Raw genomic sequence first — 16,960 nt, 5'->3', positions numbered from 1 at the left:
AACAAGGAATGAATACAAATGTGGGATCAAAACACTCCAGAAACATGACCAGTCAGGAAGGCTGCAGGAGGGTGCCAGGTCCCTGGGCCAGGGGACTGGACCAGGTGATGGATGGTGCCAGGTCCCCGGGCCGGAGGGCTGCAGGGGGCCCAGTCCCTGGGCACAGCATCTGGGTAATGTCTATGGTGCACTCCCCCAGCTAGTGGCCCAGGCAGGATCCAGGCTCGGTACTGGGTGGGGGCTCTGCTGTGCCCAGGGTGAGCTCTTTTGGAACGACGCTAGAGAAGACGCTGTGGTGGGTTTTCAGTGCTGATGCTGCAGTGGCCTGGAGGCAGCCCCACCCAGGCTCCTGCCTCCAACAGAGGCTGGGGCAAGGGTGGTGCCAGGAGCTCTGTAACAAGCAGCCCATGGGAAGTTTGCTTCCAGCTGGCTGGTCAATGGGTGGCCCAGGCCTGGCAGGATGGGCCCTATCCCGCTCCAGGGCAGCGGTGCATTGCTAGAAGGCAGGCCTCAGCCAGTCTGGCCCTGCAGAACGGCTCTGAGCCATGGCCTCTCTGTGCTTGGCAGGGGAAGCCGGCCAAGAACATCGCAGACCCCAGGAGGACCTTGCCATGGAGCCCCCCAGCTAACAGCTCAGTGGCCGTGCTGTGCGTGGCGGGGGCGGAGGTCCAGTATCTGGTGCTGCCCATCATCTACTGCACGGTGTGTGTCCTGAGCCCGGGCAGGCCCTCTGCAGCTGCCTGGACAGCAGGGCCCAGGCACTGCCCGGCTGTGTCTTCATCTACACCCTAATCCTCATCGACCTGCTCTTTGCATTGTCACTGCCACTGCAGACCATGTACCACGCCCACCGCAATGACTTGCTGTCACGGGGTCCCCAGGCGATGCTCTGGATCTGCTCCCACGAAGCCAGGCAGGACTCTGGGGAAGTCTCTCTGGGCGCAGCCTGTCTGCAGGACACACAGCTCACCCGGCTTCCACCTTCCTGGGTCTGACCTCGGAGCATTCAGCCTCCTCTGCCCCTCCGTGCGCTTCCCACAGCGAGTCCACCCAGGCGGGGTCCTGGGGAAGCCAGAGGGTCCTGCCCCCCAACTCCGCAGTCAGACGTGACGCTCAGCCAGCCAGTAACACGGAAGGTTTATTAGACGACAGGGACATGGTCTAACACAGAGCTTATAGGTGCAGAGAACAGGACCCCTCAGCTGGGTCCATTCTGGGGGCAGTGAGCCAGACCATCACGTCTGCCCTTCACTCCATGTCTCCAGCCAGCCCCAAACTGAAACTCCCTCCAGCCCCTCCTCCTCTGGGCTTTGTTCCTTTCCCGGGGCCAGGAGGTCACCTGATTCCTTTGTTCTCCAACCCTTTAGCTCTCACCTTGCAGGGGGGAAGGGCCCAGGCCATCAGTTGCCAGGAGACAGAGTGTCAGCTTTTTATGTACCTGGCCCTTTGCTCTGCAACAATTACACCCCCTGCCTTATCCCACCACCTAGAGACATAAGAACTGCCTAGGGGAAACTGAAGCACCCCCACACTATTCAGAGGAAACATTAAGAACAGCCCCACTTCGTCACACCTGCCTTTCGAGGATGGCCTGTGCAAAGCCACCAATGCCCTCTTCCTGGCCAACACGTGCAGCTGCACCCTCTTGCTGGTCTGCATATGCCTGGAACGCTACCTGGCCGTGCTGCACCCTGCCCACTTACTTGCAGCCCAGAGGCTGCTGGGCCAGGTGGCTCTGTCCCTCGCCGTCTGGCCACTGATTGGGGTCAGGCTGTTGACTGTCTTCTCGTCTGGCTCCGTGACCAACCGCTTCCCAGATGCATGCACAGACGGCATGGAAAACTTCCCTGCCCGCGTATGGAGCAGGCAGCTGGCAGCCACGGCCCTGGCTTCCGCCGCACTGGGCTTCTTCCTCTTCCTCATCATCCTGGCCTGCTACATGGCCATCGTCTGGCGCATCCTCAACCTGAGCAACTCCTCGGCCAGGGCCCGGGCCCTGAAACAACGTTCCCTCTGCTCCATCCTGCTGGTGCCTGGCCTCTTGGCCCTCTGCTTCCTGCCCTTCCACCTCGTCCATGCCCTGCACACCTTGGGCAGATCGACGTCATCCCAGCGCCCAGGCTCCCGGGCTCCCGCGCTTCACCGGCACCGCTCAGCGTGCGGGCATGGCCCTCGCCAGCTTCAACTGCTTCCTCAACCCGCTGCTCTAGGACTTCAGCATGGGAAGTGTCCAGTGGCGGCTGCCCTGCCAGAGCAGAGCCTCCATGGGCCTCGGGGCTGGGCTGCAGCCAGGCAGGGAATGCGATGCAGCAGCCCAGACCGGGAGGTCCCCTCTGCTGGCACGGCTTGGCCCGCTGAGGGTTCTGGGGTGGCAGAGGGGCTTAATAGCTTCCCAGAGAACCGTCTGGCATGAGTGGGAGAAGACTGAGGCTCGCCAGGGCCCCGCTCCACCGAGCACAGGGGCAAGCAGACAGGCAAGAGGCCAGTGACGGCAGTTAGGGCCGCAGGGAGGCCGAGCACAGGAGGACCAGCTCACATGAGGGGGGTTTTAGCAGCTGTGCCAACAGGGCTCCGTGTGTGCAGCGCTGGGGGGCTGGGCTGGGCCTGCAGCCCCACCTCCCCACCCAGCACCCACAGAGCACTGCTGAGTAAGACTCTTCTTCCTGCTCACTGGCTCCCGGCTGCCTCCTGCTCAGGGCCGGGGGGGGGAGGGGAGTCACTTGGCACCTCCCTCACACCAGGCCGGCCTGGGCAAGTCCTCTGCTCTTTCCAGGAGCAGCAGTGACGGACGCGGACACAGAAGGCAGGGGGCACAGGGGCTGCAGCACAATGGGCAGCCAGACATGCAGGGCAGGGCATGCCCTCCGGGGTATGCTTGGTGCCCAGCATGGGACAGCCTAGCCCTGCCTTGGGTGCCCAGGGGCAGGGGCTTCCTTCCCTGGGGCAATGGAGCACCAGCCCTCCTTGCTGCTGACCCCACTGTCTGTGCAAGGCTGCAGTTCCCGTGGCTTGCAGAGCTGCCTCCCCAAGACAGGCTCTAGCTCAGCCAGGTGCACGTCAGACAAGCCCTGAGCCTTGCCCTGCCCCAGGTGTGGCGCTGAGGTGATCTGCTGGCGTCGCTTGTGGGGCAAGTGGGCCTTGGCACTGCAGTCTGCTTCTATGGCTGCATATTCCAGCCAGGCAAGAGCAGGAGCCAGGCAGATGCTGGCCCTGGCCAGGTCAGGGCAGTGCTCTTTCCCCATGCCACAGCCTAGCACCCCGACAGCAGCAAGCCGGTCTCGGCTGGCAAGGGGCATCTCCCAGGAGCTGCCAGCTCCAGGGCAAGGGGAAGGCCAGCCCGGCCCTGCCAGTTGCCTTGTAGCCCCTCGCTATTCTGGTGGGGTGAGTCCTTGTTTGGTTGCTGGGCAGTGGGCAAAGACAGGGTCACAGCGCCCCAGGGCTGGCCCTCTGTGGCCGTGCAGCGCAGACTGCTCTCCCAACCCAGGGCTGGGGGGAGCTGGGACCATTCCTCAGCCCTTCGTGAACATTCACCAGCTCATCCCCCAGGCCCAGCACTCTCATTTTACAGGTGGGGAAACTGAGACAGCGAAAGGGGAAGGAGCTGGTGCAGCGCACGGGGGCAATGAGATTGGGGCACAGGACTTCCTGTCTCTCAGGCCCCTGCTGTCACCCTGGAGCACACCCAGACACAGCCCCTGCCATCCCTGCCCCCCAGCAGCCCTGGTTAAATCCCACCCTGTCACAGAGTCCCTGGGCGATGCTCTGGAACTGCTCCCCATGAAGCCAGTCAGGACTCTGGGGAAGTCTCCTTTCTGTGAGCAGCCTGTGTGCAGGACACACAGCTCACCCGGCTCCACCTTCCTGGGCCTGACCTCAGAGCATTCAGCCTCCTCTGCCCCTCTGTGCGCTTCCCACAGCGAGTCTGCCCAGGTGGGGTCCTGGGGGAGCCAGAGGGTCCTGTCCCCCAACTCCACAGTCAGACGTGACTCTCAGCCAGCCAGTAAAATAGGTTTATTAGATGACAGGAACATGGTCTAACACAGAGCTTGTAGGTGCAGAGAACCGGACCCCTCAGCTGGGTCCATTTTGGGGGGGCGTGAGCCAGACAACCACGTCTGCCCTTCACTCCATGTCCCAGCCAGCCCCAAACTGAAACTCTCTCCGGCCCCTCCTCCTCTGTCCCTTTCCCAGGCCAGGAGGGCACCGGATTCCTTTGTTCTCCAACCCTTTAGCTCTCACCTTGCAGGGGGGAAGGGCCCAGGCCATCAGTGGCCAGGAAACAGGGTCTCGGCCATTCTCTGTGTCCCGATCCCTACACACACCTGCCCTCTAGGGCTCTGCAAGGATCATACACCCTTATCCCACCACCTAGATACTTAAGAACTGCATAGGGGAAACTGAGGCACCCCCACACTATTCAGAGGAACCATTAAGAACAGTCCCACTTCGTCACACCCCTATTCTCTCAGGGGTTCAGCTTGCAGGGATCTGCAGACAGAGAGCGGAGTCAGCTGTGCTGGATGTGACGAAGTGGGAATGTTCTTAATGTTTCCTCTGAATACTGTGTGAGTGCCTCAGTTTCCCCTATGCCTTTCTTAAGTATCTAGGTGGTGGGATAAGGGGGTGTGATTGTTGCAGAGCAGAGGGCCAGTGTGATGGTGTCTGCACAGAGAATGAACTGTCTCCTGGCAACTGGTGGCCTGGGCCCCTCCTCTGCAAAGGTGCCAACTGAAGGGGTTGGAGAACAAAAAGATCAGGCGGCCTCCTGGCCTGGGAAAGAGACAAAGGCCAGAGGAAGGGTGGGAGAGTTTCAGTTTGGAGCTGGCTGGGGAAATGGAGGGAGGGCCAGATGGGGCTCTAGCCTCCCTGCCCCCCAAGATGGACCTGACTGAGGGGTCCTGTTTCCTGCACATGCAAGCTCTGTGTTAGACCATGTTCCTGTCGTCTAATAAACCTCCTGTGTTACTGACTGGCTGAGAGTCCCGTCTGACTGTGGAGTTGGGGGGCAGGACCCTCTGGCCCCCCCAGGACCCCGCCTGGGCGGACTCGCTGGGGGAAGCGCACGGAGGGGCAGAGGAGGCTGAATGCTCCGAGGTCAGACCCAGGAAGGTGGAAGCCGGGTGAGCTGTGTGTCCTGCAGACAGGCTGCTCCCAGAGAGGAGACTGCCCCAGAGTCCTGCCTGGCTTTATGGGGAGCAGTCCCAGAGCATCGCCCGGGGACTCCGTGACACTGGAGGCCCCAGAGGGTGCTGGTACAACGGCTCTAGGCTGGGTGGGCGCCAGGGCCAGGATCACCAGGCCCTGCCGGGACCTAGCCCTGAGGCCTGGACGAGTGCCTGGGAGGGAGCTGGTCTGGGTAGAGCAGTGGGAGGGGCCGGTGGAGCCTGTTGTGGGTCCAGGACTGACTTAGGGTTGGGCGACCCCGGGTGACCGCCCAGGGACACCATAGCCAAGGGGGTGCTGTCAGCGTAAAGACAGAAACTGCTCCCGGCTGGCAGGGGAGCGCCGCGGGGGGAGAGTGCCCAGATTTCTCCCTGCTTCCTCCCGGCGGAGGAACATGGGGTGGGGGGGGTGAGTGGTGATGCACAGATGCTGCTCGTCCCACCGCCAACATTCCTCTGTGCCCCCCAGGGGGCTGGGGGTGGGGAGGAGCAACACCAAGCGCTCTGGCCATCCAGCTCACTTTTCCCACCTGGGCTGGGCTGAGGCATCAGGAGCTGCTGCTCTCTGCCCTGCCCTTAGGCAGGGAAAGTGACCTGGCTGCAGGGAGCCCTGGCAGCGAGCCTCACTCCCCCCTCACAGCCCCCTAGGGGCGCGTGGGCTGGAGGAGCAGCGTTCGGGGGCGGGGGAGTGAGCAGCAATGCCAGCAGATCCATCTGTGCATCCAAGTCACTTTCCCCACATGGGTGCAGGGGTTAGGGGTTCAGGGGGGTGGGGCACCCCCAGGGGCAATGGGGGGCATCATGCCCACAGGGGGACAATGGGGGGCACCATGCCCGTGGGGGCTAGGGGTGCAGAGGTGCTAAAATACAAGTTCACCCAGGATGCCATTTTCCCTAAGCCCGATCCTGGGTGGGTTAGCGAAGGGCAGTGGGACATGTGGCTGGAGCAGGGAAATCTTATTCCCCTCCCACCCTCCCGGAGGGGTCACTTGGGCTTGCATTGGCCGCCGCACCAGTCAGTCTCTTGTCCTCCCCACAGCGAGTCCACTTGTGGTCCCGGTCGTAGTTCTTGGTGGTGGCACACCTGCCGTGGGAGGCGACAGTGAGGAGGAGCGACAGCGTGCGGCCAGGGTGCTTGGCCTGGTCCCTGGCTAGACGGGAGCTCTCTGGGCATTGCGTGGAACATGCTGCCCAAGGGGCCTGTGGTGGTGCCAGGCACTGTGCCCTCGCCCTGGGGCCGAAGCCCTACCCCAAGGATGTGAATCCCAGCTTCGCAGAGGGCTCTGGTCTCCCTGCCTCTCCCGCCTGGGGCTGCTCGTGGGCATGGAGAGGGCAGCTGTCCTGCCTGCCCCCACACTCTGCCCAAGAGCACTCTGTCGGGATGTCACCCTCCCGCAGATGAGGGCCGAAGCAGGGCCCTTCTTTGGCGTTTGGGGTGCAAGGACGGGGCAGAAGGCTCTTACCAGGACTGGCAGCCATGCAGGCCGTCCCGGAGGCAGGAATGGTGCATCTTGCGCTGGTAGCGGAAGGGGAAGTGGCAGGGCTCCCCACTGGCTGCTGTCAATGCAAGGCAAGGGCAGAAGCAGAGCTGCCCTGAAACAGTCCCCCCCGGGGGGCTTCAGGCCCCTTCTCTCCCCCACCCCTGGCAGGAGGGAGGGATGGACAGTCTCCCTCTGCCCCCATCTCACCTAGTGGAAACCAGTTCCCAGCCCTGCCCCAGCCCCGGGGGGAACTGCTCCCAGGGGCTGCCTCTGCTGCCCTGTGCTCGTGCCAGTGACCTCCCCCAGGGCAGCCCCTCTAGCCCCTGGTGTGGGCAGGCCCAGGCAGCAGCGGGCACGTGCTCTGGCATCCAGGACCCCCAGGCGCCAGGCTGGAGCTGCTCTCACCCATGACAGACACTCACCCTCGCCCTTCATCCTCGGCGGGGGCTTGGCACCCCGGTCCTGCGGGACAGAACCCAGTGAGCACGTGCAGCGAGCCTTGGCCGCGGGTGCCCGTCCTGTGTGCCCCTGGGGACAGGGCCTAGCACGCGCCTGGCTCTGAGGTGCTGCTGCTCTCTGTGGCCGTCCAGCTCTTCCCCCCGGGGGGCCTCATGCCCCCTTCTCGGGGGGCAAAGCAGGGGCCGTCCCTGGGCAGAGAGGAGTTGAGAGCAGGAGCCAGGGCCAGCGGCTGCCTGGACTGTCCCTCTCCAGCTGGAGCCAGGTCAGAGCATCCCTCTAGGCTGGCCCCCCACGTAGCACCAGGTCGCCCCAGGGCCCCCAGTCTCACAGGTGCGGGTGCTGGCAAGGAAGGAAGCTGGGGTCGGCATGCAGGGCCAGCCCTGGGGGGGGGGGGCACAGCAGGGAGAGCTTTAGTGGGCGGCAGGCTCTGGGGTGCATCTGTGCTGGGAAGGGCAGACCCAGGAGAGCAGCCTCCTGCCATGGCTGGGGGCCCAAGTGGGGGACGTGCCTTATGTAGGGCAGTGTCTTGGCTCAGAGGGGTTGGGGAAGATGTTCATGCTCAGCGGACGAGGGGAGGGGAGATTCCGAAGGCTCACACTTAGCGGGGGAGGGGAGGGTCCCTTGGGCACACACTTAGCGGGGGAAGGGAGGGTCCTTTGGGCACACACTTAGCGGGGGAGGGGAGGGTCCCTTGGGCACACACTTAGCAGGGGAGGGGAGGGTCCCTTGGGCACACACTTAGCGGGGGAGGGGAGGGTCCCTTGGGCACACACTTAGCGGGGGAGGGGAGGGTCCCTTGGGCACACACTTAGCGGGGGAAGGGAGGGTCCTTTGGGCACACACTTAGCGGGGGAGGGGAGGGTCCCTTGGGCACACACTTAGCAGGGGAGGGGAGGGTCCCTTGGGCACACACTTAGCGGGGGAGGGGAGGGTCCCTTGGGCACACACTTAGCGGGGGAAGGGAGGGTCCCTTGGGCACACACTTAGCGGGGGAGGGGAGGGTCCCTTGGGCACACACTTAGCGGGGGAGGGGAGGGTCCCATGGACACACACTTAGCGGGGGAAGGGAGGGTCCCTTGGGCACACACTTAGCGGGGGAAGGGAGGGTCCCATGGGCACACACTTAGCGGGGGAGGGGAGGGTCCCATGGGCACACACTCACTGTGCTACACAGAGTTGATGTGAATTGCCCCAGCGAGCCGGGGGTGGCTCCTAGCCCTACACTCAGCGATCCAGGCCACAGGCCTGACCTGGGCACTGTGAGCCAGGACTAGCCAGGGTCCAGTGGGACGCTTTGGGGATTAAGGTTGCATGGGGCAGGGAGGGACTGGGGGTCATGGTCGGAGGGGCCTGGGGGTCAGCAGCTTGGGGGCGCTGGGCATGAGGGAGGGTTGAAGACAGAGTGAATTGTTGTGATCCTCGGGGGGGGGCACCTTGCCGGGACGGTTGCCCCCGGACTGAGCAGCAGAACCAGCAGCAGGGACATCATGGCGCTGTGCAGGGCAGGGGCTGCGCCCACTGCTACGCGGAGCAAACAGTCCCCAGTCCATCCAGCCCAAAGCAAAGGCGTCCCGGCACGCAGACCTTCCCCCCGCCCCCCGAGAGACCCCCCAGTGCCCGGCGTCCCGACACACAGACCTTCCCCCCGCCCCCCCGAGAGACCCCCCAGTGCCCGGCGTCCCGACACGCAGACCTCCCCCCCGCCCCCCCCCGCGGAGACCCCCCCCACTGCCCGGCGTCCTGACACACAGACCTTCCCCCCCCCTCCCGCGGAGACCCCCCCAGTGCCCCGCGTCCCGACACACAGACCTTCCCCCCGCCCCCCCCGAGAGACCCCCCCAGTGCCCGGCGTCCCGACACACAGACCTTCCCCCCGCCCCCCGAGAGACCCCCCAGTGCCCGGCGTCCCCACACGCAGACCTTCCCCCCGCCCCCCGAGAGACCCCCCAGTGCCCGGCGTCCCGACACACAGACCTTCCCCCCGCCCCCCCGAGAGACCCCCCAGTGCCCGGCGTCCCGACACGCAGACCTCCCCCCCGCCCCCCCCCGCGGAGACCCCCCCCACTGCCCGGCGTCCTGACACACAGACCTTCCCCCCCCCTCCCGCGGAGACCCCCCCAGTGCCCCGCGTCCCGACACACAGACCTTCCCCCCGCCCCCCCCGAGAGACCCCCCCAGTGCCCGGCGTCCCGACACACAGACCTTCCCCCCGCCCCCCGAGAGACCCCCCAGTGCCCGGCGTCCCCACACGCAGACCTTCCCCCCGCCCCCCGAGAGACCCCCCAGTGCCCGGCGTCCCGACACGCAGACCTTCCCCCCGCCCCCCCGAGAGACCCCCCAGTGCCCGGCGTCCCGACACGCAGACCTTCCCCCCGCCCCCCCGAGAGACCCCCCACTGCCCGGCGTCCTGACACACAGACCTTCCCCCCCCTCCCGCGGAGACCCCCCCAGTGCCCCGCGTCCCGACACACAGACCTTCCCCCCGCCCCCCGAGAGACCCCCCAGTGCCCGGCGTCCCCACACGCAGACCTTCCCCCCGCCCCCCGAGAGACCCCCCAGTGCCCGGCGTCCCGACACGCAGACCTCCCCCCCGCGGAGACACCCCCCCAGTGCCCGGCGTCCCGACACGCAGACCTTCCCCCCGCCCCCCCGCGGAGACACCCCCCCACTGCCCGGCGTCCCGACACGCAGACCTTCCCCCCGCCCCCCCGAGAGACCCCCCCCACTGCCCGGCGTCCCGACACACAGACCTTCCCCCCGCCCCCCGAGAGACCCCCCAGTGCCCGGCGTCCCCACACGCAGACCTTCCCCCCGCCCCCCGAGAGACCCCCCAGTGCCCGGCGTCCCGACACGCAGACCTTCCCCCCGCCCCCCCGAGAGACCCCCCAGTGCCCGGCGTCCCGACACGCAGACCTTCCCCCCGCCCCCCGAGAGACCCCCCAGTGCCCGGCGTCCCGACACACAGACCGCCCCCCCCCGTGGAGATCCCCCCACTGCCCGGCGTCCCGACACGCAGACCTCCCCCCGCCCCCCCCCGCGGAGACCCCCCCACTGCCCGGCGTCCCGACACAGCTCCCGGGCAGGGGCTGGGGTGCTCTCCGAGTACCTGCAGGAAGCTGTGCTCCTCATTATCCCCCACGAGCAGTGCCGCTCCCCCGGGCTGCATGGGGCCAGGGTCACCGCGGACATGTTATGTGCCGGCTACCTGGAGGGGGGCACCGACGCCTGCCAGGTGAGACAGCTGAGCAAGAGGTGCCGGGGGCGGGTCAGCTCCGATCTGGCTCCGATCTGGAGGAAGGGGCAGCCTCTCCAGCAGCCCCTTTGTGAGCTGAGACACTGCTTTGTCACGCTACCCTGAGCACCCCCACCCAGTGCTGGGCACCCCCATGCCAGGGGGAGGAGCCCTCGGCACCCCCATGAGACAGACCACCCTCTGCACCTGATTCACACAAGCGGGCCTTGCTCTCCAACTCGCTGCCAGTGACTGGCAGTGTGCGGCAGGGTGGCGCTGGCTCATCCTTGGGGAATCCGCCTCAAAGGGGAGAGCCAGGGGCTGATTTCCCAAGGGCACTGGTATGCCCTCTCTCTCCCTGCTGTGCCCACCCTAAAGCCATCAGGGGCCCCCATCTGCCGCACCCACCCCCAGTGCCAGCGGGGCTCCTGTCTGCCACGCCCACCCCCAGTGCCATTAGCCCCCTTTGACTGCACTGCAGGGTTCCCCAATGCCATGGTGCCCATGGGGAGGGGCCAGCCCCAGGCCTGCCAGCTGCTCTGAGTGATGGAGCGGGGCCTGCCTCCTCTGACTGGTCCCCTTGTGCTACAGGGAGGCTCTGCCGTGCCGTTGGTGTGTGAGGAGCAGGGCCGGGCCACGATGCACGGGATTGTCAGCTGGGGCGTGGGCTGTGGAGAGCAGGACAAGCCCAGCATCTACACCAACGTGGCCCGCTACCTCGCCTGCATACAGGGCCACGTGGGCTAGGGGGGCCCAGAGCAGGATCTGCCCCCTATGCCCACCCAAAAAACCCCCTGCCTGGGGGCTGTCACACCCTCACTTGGCCTCTGCGTCTCTGGGGGCGCACCCCATCAGCTGCCCAGGTGCCAGAACCTGGTGATGACTCGCTCCCTGGTTAGCGCCCGAGCCCTGGAGCAGCTGGTGCTGGGAGCTGGAGCTCAGGGAGGGACTGAGCAGCTGGAGGGAGCCACCTCTGCCCTTTCAGAGCAGCAGGGGCTGCGGGACCAACGGATGCTTGGTCGGCTGCCGGTCCCATCGGGGCAGGATGCTCTCAGGGAGCCGAATGGGGAAGAGCTGGATGCGCAGGTGCAAAGTTCCCCAAGCTCCAGCCAGGATCGAGACTTGGCCCCTCCACGCACACCCAGCCTGGGAAGTCTCTGGGTGTGCCTGGCCGGGCGGGCAGCATGCGGGGACACTGGAGGCTGTGGAGGAAGCTGATCCTGCTCCCCATGGGACAAGGGATTGTTCCCTGGCGCCGAGCCCACCCTGCCGCACCACAGGGCCTGGGAACTGGAGCAGCCAGGATCTTGGAGCTGGGCCTGTTTCCACGGGATCCCAACTTCCGCGCTGGCAGCTGGTTTTAGCCAGAGGAAGATTTGATGCTTGGGGATTTTCTATTTTGAGCTACGAAGCTGGAGAAGCTGGACGAAGCTGGAGAAGCTGGACGGTGACTGACCCCTGCATGTCTGAGCTGAGCAGCCAGGCCGGGCTCTGATTGCAGCCCAGCCCCCAGCTAGCCCAGCCTGGCCCCGATCTCAGACCAGCCCCCAACCAGCCTGGCCATGATTGCAGCCCAGCCCCTAATTGACCCAGCCCAGCTTCAGTCCTAGCTTTGGGTTCAGCCCTGGCCTGCACAGTGTAGGCTTAGTGCAGACCCTGTCCTGGCCCAGTTCAGACCTGGGGGGTGAGTGGTAGGGGTAGGGTTTAGGGCTGGGCATGTGGGAGGTGGGGGCAGGGAAGTCCTACAGAGCAATCTCCTGAGCAAACCTTGCACTGATGTCACATGCTGCCCCTGGCGGGCACAGTCCCAAGCATCACTACCCCAGCTTCCTCAGGCCCCGCTCCCCTGGCCTGCCTGGGCTGACCCCTCCCTGCACCCTCGGGCGCTGGCAGCTGCTCAGAGACTTTCCCTTTGAGATGTTTACAGGATGCACGTTTCAGCTGTTGCCAGAACCCCGTCCCCGTGGAGACAGGGCCTTCCAGAGAGGGGACCTGGGGGCATGGTTATCTGCCCCCACACACGCACACTTTGGGGAAGCAGATCTCCCCAGGAAGCTACCCTGCTGGGCGATGGGAAACAGCCCAGGTGGGTGAGCCATGGAGCCAGAGTGGCTGACTCCTTGCCGCCCGGAGGCTGGGGAGAGGGTCACCTGGCCTCCTGCTGCTCAGAGATGGGGGGGTGTCCCAGCCCCACGCCGCTATTTAGGGTCTCAGGAGAGCCCCAGGTGCTAGGCTGCTGACAGGGCCCAGCCGTGGTGCCGTCATGCCAGCCCAGCTCCCTCTCTGGAGCCACTTGTGGTGTGCGCCCCGTTCCAGGCCCTGCTCTCCGTCCAGAGCCCAAAAATGGCTGTTGAGCTGGACCCAAGGCCAGAAAACGGGGCCATGCATCTGTGAGCTGCTGCCCCTGTTCCCCCAGGCCTGAGGGACTTCTCCTGAAGCCCCCTTCTGCCCCACCGTGCCTCAGCCGCTCCTGTGCCCCCCGCCCAGCCACTCCTGGCAGCTCTGAACTCCTGCAGAGGGGCTGCGGCACAGCGAGCTGGGGCCTGGGGTTCCCGTATTCGGATTCCCGCAGAGAGGACACTGCCTCGGGGAGGGGAGCTGGGGGCATAGCTGGGGGGTATCTGTGGTGGGGTGACTCGCTGGAGGCGGAGGCCAGCGTCACTCCCTGTCACGGTGGCAGGGCGGCTGGTGCAAGCCCGGGGTGCAGCACCAGCTGTCAGTCAGCGCCTCCTTGCCGGGACCTCCCTCCCCAGGGCTGGGAGCCGGGCCCTGGGTGGGCAGAGCTGGCAGCTGTGGCGGCAGGGGAATGGACCAATCAGTCGCAGAGGCAGGGGAGGGACCAATCAGCACTCTGCTCTGTGGAAAGCCTGGACATTGCCCGTTATTTGACAAACCTTCCAGCCAGAGAAAAGGGGCCGTGTCTGGAAGCCCGGACGTGGGGTAACCCGGCCTCTGGGCAGCTGGGTAATTTGGGCTACGCTCTGCCCAAGCCCATGAGGTGGGCAGGGAACAGCTCCTGGGGCCTTGTTCCCACCTGGGGGGCAGCACAGTTTATACCACACACCGTTAGCCTGTGGAACTCCCTGCCACAAGAGAGCATTGGGGCCCAAGAGAAAACTAGGCTTCAGGGCAGACTCAGCTGTTGCCCTGGCCAATGAGAACAGCCATGGACATTAGAGAGTAAAAACAGAAGGGCCATGTTTTTACTCTGTAATGACCAGCTCCAGGGCACGAGCCAGCTGCTAACTCTGTGGGCAGGTTCCCCCTCCCTGTCAGCTGCAGGGATCTGGCACCTCCCTCTGCAGCAGCTGGTGCTGGTCTCTGTCAGTGACAGGACCCAGGACTGGGCATTCCTGTGTCCCTCTGGAACAGCCTGCAGGAATCCCTAGGGCTTAGAACCCCCTCCCCCTCCTGTAGGAGGGGCTGACCAGGGCAGGCTCAGGCCTGGCTCCAACCTGCCAAGATAATTGCCCCACACCGGAGGGGCAGGACACGCCAGGGCTCCCCGAGCCGCTGGACGTGTCCCTCCCTGCGCCAAGCCCTCCCCACACTGCAGGGCACTCGGGCCGAGTCCAAGCGCACGGCCATTCTCTGCCGAGCAGAGCCTGCTGCAGAGAGAATAGGGCCTTTGGGGCAGATGGAGGGGACGCCCATGGGGGCCATTGGTCCCCTAGGCCAAGCACAGGACCAGTCTGCTGCCTGATCTCCAGGGCCAGGCTAGGCCCAAACACCTCCACCCTGGGACTGTGAGACCCCCACACCCTCCCCGCCAGGGCTCAGATTCAGGCTTCTCCCTGTGTGCCCCTGGATACCAGGGTAGAGAGAGCTCCTGCTCCCAGTGCTGCCTCTGGGGCACCCTTCCCCCAGGGGTGCTCATGCCAGTGCTCAGCTGCTTCCTGGGACCCCATGGGCCCAGCCTGGACCAGGAACCAGAAATGGAGCCCCAGCCCAGCCCAAGAGCCAGCTGGTGCAGTCCGGGCCCAGCCCAGGAGCCGGATGCTGGGGACCGGCCCTGCCCAAGAGCCAGGCCTGGCCTGTGATTCAGTCTCTTTTATTAAAATACCCAAAATCTGCATTTTTGAAAATACCTGAAAACTAAAATTGGCAGCTAGAGTTTCCAGCCCCCCTCCGCTCACAGCCTGGGCCACCGAACCCATAATTCCAGCACGGGGTCTGGAGGCCAAGAGCAGTTTGGTACCCAGCTGGAAATTATCTCAGCCCAGCACGGGGCAGTGGTGCAGGGGCCTTGCTGGGGTCTGGCCCGGCGGGGGAGCAGTGCCAGGGTCCAGCCCAGGGCGGGGGCAGTGCGGGGCCTTGGAGAGGAGCCTGCGGAAGGCTGTGCGGAAGGCTCTGCGGAAGTCCCTGTTGAAGACTGTGTAGATGACTGGGTTGAGGCAGCTGTTGCAGTAGCCAATCCAGAAGAAGAAGCTGAAGAGGGGCTTGGAGATGCGGCAGCCATCCCCGCACAGCGACCCCAGGCTGTAGGTGAAGAAGAAGGGGAACCAGCACAGGACAAAGGCACCGATCACCAGGGCCAGGACAAAGGTGAACCTGCGCTCCCGCACCTGCACCAGCCGGCTCCTGGAGATGGACATGCTCTGCTGCTCACTCCACCGCCGGGGGCCTCGAGCCAGTGCCCAGGAAGGCCTCCTGGGCCTTCTCAGGCTGGCATTGGCACCATTGGCCTCCTCCTCCGCCCACTGCCTGGAGGGACGAGCTGGCCCCAGCTTGTGGGCACAGTGGCTGCCCTGCTCTGTGCTTGCGTCCCGCTCTGCAGGGCTCCGGGTGGCAGTGGGCAAGCAGGAGCTGGCGGGGGAGGGGCGCTGGCCCATGCCAGGCCTGGCGGAGATGATGCCGGAGCACCTGTGCTTGGTGATGTAGTAAATCCTGCAGTACACAGCGAGCATGATGAGGCAGGGGGCGAAGAAGGAGGCGGTGCAGGAGGCCAGCACGTACCAGGTGTCGTCGTTCAGCAGGCACTCCTTGGCCTGTGGCTGGGCCGTGAACAGGGCCGGCAGGGAGACCAGGCCAGCGATGGCCCACACGGCACCGATCATGCCCTTGACTCTGCTGCGGCTCCTCTGGAGGTTGAACCTGGCGGCCCTGGTGACGGCCCAGTAGCGGTCCAGGCTGATGGCGCACAGGTGCAGGATGGAGGAGGTGCAGAAGAGCACGTCCAGCGCCAGGTAGAGGCTGCACCAGAGGCTGCCGAAGCCCCAGGAGCCCAGCAGCTCGTTGGCCAAGGAGAAGGGGATGATGAGGGTGGCCACGAAGATGTCAGCCGAAGCCAGGGACACCAGGAAGAGGTTCTGCGGGGCCTTGAGGGCTCGGCTGGTGCAGACGGCCACCACCACCAGCGCGTTGCCCAGCAGCGTGGCCAGGATGACAGAGAGCACGGCCAGCAGGATGAGCGCCGAGGCCAGGGGGGAGTGTGGAGCCACCCCCAGCTGCCCTCTGCTGCCGTTTCCTGATGTGTTGAGGGGAGCAGGGGCGGTGCTGGCCTTCTCCATCCCAGCTACATTCCCAGGCCAGGCCGGACCCTCCATGCAGGGAGCTGCCCGTGGGAGGGGGCAGCACAGCCCATGCCCGCCTGGCAGGCCGCAGTGTCCTCACCTGCCGACAGCCCCGTGTATGCCAGAGGAGCGGGGCCAGCCCAGCGCTGCCTTGCCTGGCCTGGGTGCCCAGATGGCACGGTGCCGTGGTCAGATGTCTCCAGTGCCCCAGGGGGAGGGGGTGGTCCCAGCACGCAGCAGAGCCAGTGGGGGTCTCACCCAGGTGCTGGAAAGGTCTGTCCTCCCGAGGGCTGCTGCCCTCTTCCTTCCCGTCCCCTCCTGCTGGGGGAGCCAGCGTGCAGCGGGCCAGGGGCATGTGGATCCCGGCAGCACTGCTCCAGCAGAGCCCTCAGCTCTGAGCAGCCTGGGCCCAGCCCCAGGACCGGAGGGAGGGGCTGACATAACTGGCTGGAGACCAAGCAGCTGCCGGCAATGGGGAGGAAGTTTGCTGCCAACATTTAAAGGGGCCGGGAGTTCCTGCCATGCCCCCTGCCCCCAGGGCACTGGGCACCTCCAGCCCCAAGGGGGGCAATAATGGGGGGAGGGGCAGAGCAGGAGGATGATACTGGGACCTGGGCAAAGCTGGTGGGGGGGAACAATACTTGAGGGGAGGGACTGGGGAGCTACAGAGGGGGGGTGATACCAAGGGGATTGCAGTGGGGGGCTAATACCTGAGGTGTGGGGGAGGGGCCCAGTGGGGGGATGATACTGGGGGAGCACAATAGGGGGACAATATGCAAGGGGGAGGGCCCCAGTGGGGGGCAATACTGGGGCTGCGCAGTGGGGGGGACAATACCTGAGCGGGAGGGGCCCAGTGGGGGGATGATACTGGGGGTGCAGCACAGCAGGAAAGGGCCCCAAGGTGGGATTCTGCCTGGCTGACCCCCCCATCCCCGCACATTGGCGGAGGGTTGCCCAAATTGGGGGCTGGGGGCAGCTGGTTTGGGCTAGGAGGAGCGCACACTGCCAGTCCTCAGGGGACCCTGGGCACTGCCAGGGCTGTCTGCAGCTCCCTGCTGGACAACCCCCTCAGCCATTGGCATGAATGGGAATGCAGCAGCCGCAGCTCTGGGT

At 65.5% G+C, this 16,960-nt stretch overlaps 1 pseudogene across 1 annotated transcript; it reads right to left on the bottom strand.

The window, feature by feature from the left end:
- Nucleotides 1–14,386: 14,386 nt before the first annotated feature.
- Nucleotides 14,387–16,463, bottom strand: LOC311525387 (alpha-2Da adrenergic receptor pseudogene; annotated as a pseudogene). Its single transcript has one exon. The product of its transcript is annotated as an alpha-2Da adrenergic receptor pseudogene (transcript).
- Between the last annotated feature and the right edge of the window lie 497 nt (nucleotides 16,464–16,960).

This window comes from Lepidochelys olivacea (genome assembly GCF_965140295.1).
Source record: "Lepidochelys olivacea isolate rLepOli2 genome assembly, chromosome: 8".
Lineage (NCBI taxonomy): Eukaryota > Metazoa > Chordata > Testudines > Cheloniidae > Lepidochelys > Lepidochelys olivacea.
This window is presented reverse-complemented; position numbering and strand designations above follow the sequence as displayed.